Source organism: Elephas maximus, chromosome 20 (assembly GCF_024166365.1).
Source record: "Elephas maximus indicus isolate mEleMax1 chromosome 20, mEleMax1 primary haplotype, whole genome shotgun sequence".
Taxonomy (NCBI): Eukaryota; Metazoa; Chordata; class Mammalia; order Proboscidea; family Elephantidae; genus Elephas; species Elephas maximus.
This window is the reverse complement of record NC_064838.1, coordinates 74925468-74931639: the sequence shown is the minus strand read 5'-3', so window position 1 is coordinate 74931639 and position 6172 is coordinate 74925468. Positions and strand designations below refer to the sequence as shown.

The following is a 6172-nucleotide window of genomic DNA, read 5'->3' as shown; positions in this document are numbered from 1 at the left end:
AATCTACAATCAACACTCATGGAAGTAGCCGTCAAGAAATCAAATGACACATTGTATTGGGCAAATCTGCTGCAAAAGATCTGTTTAAAGTGATAAAAGGCAAAAATATCACCTTGAAGACAGGTGTGTCTGACCCAAGCCATGGTGTTTTCAATCACCTTATGTGGATGGGAAAGTGGACAATGAATGAGGAAGACTGAAGAACAATTGACACCTTTGAATTACGGTGTTGGTGGAGAATATTGTATATACCATGGACTGCCAAAAGAATGAACAAATCTTTCTTCTAAGAAGTAAAACCAGAATGCTCCTTAGAAGCAAGGATGGGGAGACTATTTCTCACGTACTTTGGAAATGTCATCAGGAGGGATCAATCTCTGTAAAAGGACATCATGCCTGGCAAAGTGGAGGGTCAGCAAAAAAGAAGAAGACTCTCAATGAGGTTTATTGATACAGTGCCTGTAACAATGGGCTCAAGGATAACAACAATTGTGAGAATAGTGCAGAACCCGGCAGTGTATTGTTCTGTTGCATATAGGGTTGCTAGGAGTCGGAATAGCCAGGACAGAGCCTCTTTGTCCTTTGTTCATTTTCAGTAATCTCATATGCCTTATAATCCAAAAAACCCATTGTCATCGAGTCGATTCTGACTCATAAGCAACCCTATAGGACAGAGTAGAACTGCCCAACAGAGTTTCCAAGGAGCACCTGTTGGACTCGAACTGCTGACCTCTTGGTTAGCAGCCGTAGCACTTAACCACTATGCCACCAGGGTTTCCATATGCCTTAGAGGCTCTAAATCTTGAACTCACATTAGCTGTCTTACTTGGTTCCTCTGATAGAACTTTCTTCTTAAATCCATTCTTTTTGTCTTCCCTTTAAATTTGTGATCTGGTTTATCTCTGTTTTTCTAGTTATATTGCCTGGTATCTAGGCAACAAGTCCCCTTGGTTGCACAGTACATAATAGCCAGGTGCCAGTCCTGCCCTTATCTGGGGATATGACTCCTAATTGTTTCACATGTGTGGAGGCCAGCTGTATATACCACCCTAGTCACCCCTGGCTCCCAAGTTTTAGTCTGGGAGAAAGAGCAAGGTATATCTTGGTCATCCAGTGTAAGATATCAGAGTTTTCAGATCCAAAAATGGAGAGGTATGACAAGAACAATTTTTAATATTGCTCTGTGGAATATATTTGATTGAAGAGGGTGTTGCCATACAAAATAACTGATATCATATGTTCAAAAATTTTATTTTGCATGTATTCTCATGTATTTTATTATGAAAATGTTTATTGCAAAAATTATGAAAAATTTCAAACATAAAATTTACAAATGAATAAAACTGTGTAACTCAAATACGTATCAGGATATATAAATTTCCATTAACCTAGGCATTTTGCTTATGCTGCTTTCCAGATAATCTCCGCCCCATCAAATCTCACAGCCAACTGCTATTCTGATTTTTTTTTCCCCACCATGGCTTAGTTTTGCCTGTTTTAAAACTTAATATAAATGAAAGTATGTAGAATTTACTCCTTTATATATGGCTTCTTTACTCAGCAAAATATTTTTGGGAATTATCAATGCTGTTGTGAGTATCAGTAGTTCATGTTTTTTTTATCACTGAGGAATATTTTAATCTGTATTAGCAAACCACAGTTCATTTTTTTGACTGATGGATACTTGCATATTATACACAAAACTGCTGTGAACATTATAGCAGAAGTTTTTTTGTGAACATATTATTTTTCTTGGAAAAATAGGAATGAAATTGTTGGAACATATGATAATTGTAAGGAACTCCAGTGGTGCAGTGGTTAAGCACTTGGCTGCTAAACAAAAGGCCACTGATTTGAACTCACCAGCTGCTCTGTGGAATAAAGATGGGGCTGTCTGCTTCTGTAAAGATTATAGCCTTGAAAACCCCATAGGGCAGTTCTACTCTGTTCTATTGGGTCTCTATGAGTCAGAATTAACTCAATCGCTAATGGGTATAATAAGTGTAAGGGGCCCTGGTTCTGCAAACGGTTAAGCAGCTTAAGACCAAAAAACCAAACCTGCTGATGTTCAATCGATTCTGACTCATAGCGACCCTATAGGACAGTGTGGAGTGGCCGGTGTATTTGAACTGCCAAACTTTTGGTTAGCAGCCTTAGCTCTCAACCACTGCACCTCTGCTAACAAAAAGGCTGGTGGTTCGAACCTACGCAGCAGATCAATGGGAGAAAGATCTGGTGATCTGCTTCCATAAAAATTATAGCTAAGAAAATCCTATGCATCAGTTCTACTCTGTCACATGGGGTGGCTATAGTTGAAAATGACTCAATGGTACCAAACGACAACACAGCAAGTGTCTTAGTCATCTAATGCTTCAATAACAGAAATGCCATAAGTGGATGTCTTTAATAAACACAGATTTATTGTTTCACAGGATAAAAGTCCAAATTTAGGGCATCAGCTCCAGGGGAATGCTTTCTCTCTCTGTAGGCTTAGGGGGAAGCTGCTTGTCATCAATTTTCCCTGGTACAGGAGCTGCTCAGTGGAAAGACTCCAAGTCCAAAGAACTCATTCTGTTCCCAGGGCTTCTTTCTTAGCGCAAAATTTCCCTCTCTTCTCTGCTGGCTTCTCTCTTTTACACCTTAAAAGAGATGGACTTAATATATAACCTAATCTTGTAGACTGAGTCTTGCCTTATTAGCATAAATGCCTATAATTCTGCCTCATTTACATCATAGAGGTTAGGACTTACAACACATAGAATAATCACAGCTGATTACAAAATGGTGGACCACCACACAATACTGGGAATCATGGCCTAGCCAAATTGATACACATTTTGTGGAGACCCAATCCAAACCATAACAATAACCCCGTATTACATTTTATAATAAACAGCCAGAATCTACTGCAATAGGGCAAACGTTGTGACCATAATATTCACAAATAGGGTTTCTGTTTTATACAGGGGAGAATTAACAAGACAAAAAAAAAAAAACCAGGGTGGGGAAATGGAATGAAAGCGTACCATAATTGGATAGTAAGTCAAAGAACTTTATGCTAATGATAGTCTATTTTTACAATGGGCTCTTAATGAGGGGTTGTATGCTGGCTCAGGTTGAGCAGGGGCCAAAGTTCAGGGACCTGGAGAAAGGAGAGATGCTTAGCCAAAGTTTGGTTACCAAGCATCTTGTTCCAACTGGCCCATGGGACAAGCTGTTCAGCTAATCATTTATGAAGCAAAGAATGGAAATATGGGAGTATGTCTAGCCTTGTCATAAGTAAAGAAGGTGCATTCTTGAGTTGTATTTAAGTCATATGGTAAAGGATGTTTGGCAGTTTTCCAGAACATGAAAGTGTGTTGGGGGTGGGAGGGTTAACCATGGCTATTTTCCAGGATCAAAGGGATCACCTAAAATTCAATACTGTCAAGGACATTTCCATTCTCTGTTAAATACATGGCCCTCCTCATGCATGAAAAGTTAACTTGGGGACACTAGTTTAGTCTCCAAACTTCTTAATGTCTTTGAAAATAAGAAGTGAGAACACAGGAAACAAGTAATATTTTATTAAATTTATCTTAAAAATAACCTCTGACAGGAGGGCATTGTTAGTATTGGTAAGTTTTGTGTGACTAAAGAATTAAAAGCCACATTAAAATGCAGTGGACCTTGGTAATGGTAAAACTATATTACGTTTTAGTACACTGATATGCAGGAATATCAAAGTTTATGACATAACCCATAGCATACACAGCCGAGGTGCTACTGTTAAAATGCTTTATCCACCGTGGGCACCAAAATTTTGCTGGCAATTTTAACCTGGGAATCTACACAGCCTTCTATTACAAATTATTGTTCCTGCTGCAGTCGTGGATTCTTCTTACTCTAACTGGGGAAAAGTTTCCTGTGAATTTTCTGAATGCCTATGGTAATTTTCCTGACACAATACATCTTTAAACAAAATAATATTGTATCATTAATTGGCTTTAACTAAGTTTCGAATTATCTGCCTTTCTGTCTAAGAAAATGCATACTATCTCCAGTTTATTTTTATTTAATCCTGATGATACACATTATTTCACTTTCCTACTTTCAGAGTTTCAAAGTTCTGTAGCTGAGCTTCTGCACACCAACCACATTCCATAAATAGCTGAATATGGCAAGCCCCACTGTAATGCTAAATTAAAAACAGCCTGTAAAAAAATCCTGTGGCATCTTAATAACACAAGAAAATAATGAGAAAAAACTACTTTGGAGTATCAGTAAATAAAAAAAGAAGGCTTTGATTAAAAAAGATGGACTTTCTAAAGACAATCCAGGGATAAAAAGGAATGGATTTCTCAATATCTCAGTACACTGAGTTCCTTTCCTTGGAGATGTTCAAAAGAAGAAGGACACCTTATTGGAAATGAATTATAGACAGAATGGAAGATCACAGAGAATTAGTTGCACTTTATTTATGGATTCTCACAAGTCTGAATGGCTGCGATTACATAAATGTCTATTTATCAGAACACAAACTACTGAATTCAGAATTGTGATGTTTAGCCCACGGTCAGCAATGTCAGAGTTGAGCTCGCAGAAAAAGATTGGGTCAGGCTGATGTCAGTTTGGTCCATAATTATCTGACTTATTCTGACACTCTAGCTATGACACAAAAGATGATGCTAACCATTTATCTTGCTTATATACTGGGAAAAAAAGAGCAACACAAAGCCTTACATATGATTATATATTATTCACACAATAATCACACATTATCATATTTGATGTCTGTACTAATTCAGTCAAACCATTACTGGATAATCAAATCTCCAATTCAGCCTTTGCTTTCTGAGGTAATTTTGATACTCCATAACTTTCTCATGGCATTTTTCACTTCTGCATTCCTTAATGTATAGATAAGTGGGTTGAGAAAGGGTGTTCCAATGGTATAATATACTGCCACCATCTTGTCCATGGAGAAAGTGGTTTGTGGACGTATATATATGAATATACACGGAACAAAGAATAAGACAACTACAATGATGTGGGAGGTGCAAGTGGAAAGGGCTTTTTTGCTCCCTTCTGCACTGTGGTTTCGCAAAGAATACAAGATGACAATGTATGAGATCATCAGAATGAAGAAACTGATTGAGCAAGTGGCCCCACTATTGAACACCACCAGTAGGTTACTGACCTAAGTGTCCATGCAAGCAAGTTTTAATAAGGGCTGCAAATCACAGCAATAATGATCAATTAAATTGGGTCCACAGAAGGGCAATTTCCAGACCAGGACATTCTGAATAATAGAACGTATTAAAGCAGCTATCCAGGCAAGAATGATCAAGATAATGCAGACCTCTGGTCTCATGATGGTCGGATAATGCAAGGGATTACAGATGGCCAAATAGTGATCAACAGCCATGAGGACGAGGACAAAGACCTCCATGGGTCCAAATAAATGCATTGCGAAGACTTGTGTCATACACTCATTACAGGATATGACTTTCTCTGCAGAGAGAGCATCTACAATTAGCCTAGGGGCTGTGGAAGTTGAAAAGCAGGTATCAGCAAAGGACAAATGAAATAGCAAGATGTACACGGGACTCCCAAGAGACTGGCTGAACTTGATGGTCACAATAATGAGCAAATTCCCCACCACAGTTCCAGTGTAGAAAATGAAGAAGATTATAAACACCATTTTCTGCCTCAGAGGATCCTGTGTCAATCCTAACAGTATGAACTCAGTTACACTCTTATTTTGCTGCATTGTTTCAGTAGATGTGGGGAAAGTAGAGGTTAGAAATAGTTTATCTGAAAGGAAAAAAGCAATAATTTTATAAAACTAATACTGCATTTGAAGCTTGAATACCTAAGCTGGATCACGAAACTTGCACTTATGAATGGGTAACCATTTATTTTTCTGTATGATTTTTCCTGAATATAAATAAAATAGAATTCATAATACTTAATCTAGTTCCCTGATTGCATGTGACTGTGTAATAGGAAAATAATAAAAAAATAAAGAAGTCTTCAGACACAATACACTTTAATGCTGGGGATTTGATAAAAGTGAATAATTTCCTGAGTTGAATGTATTTCTTCATTTTTTATCAGGGACCTGCCAATATTATAGGGAATGTGCTGAAAAAATGGAGAAAATTTTTGCATAAAAATTTCAGAAATCAAT

General features: G+C 37.6%; 1 pseudogene; it reads right to left on the bottom strand.

Moving 5' to 3' along the window:
• Positions 1–4819: 4819 nt before the first annotated feature.
• On the bottom strand, positions 4820–5752 carry LOC126064323 (olfactory receptor 4C11-like; annotated as a pseudogene).
• Between the last annotated feature and the right edge of the window lie 420 nt (positions 5753–6172).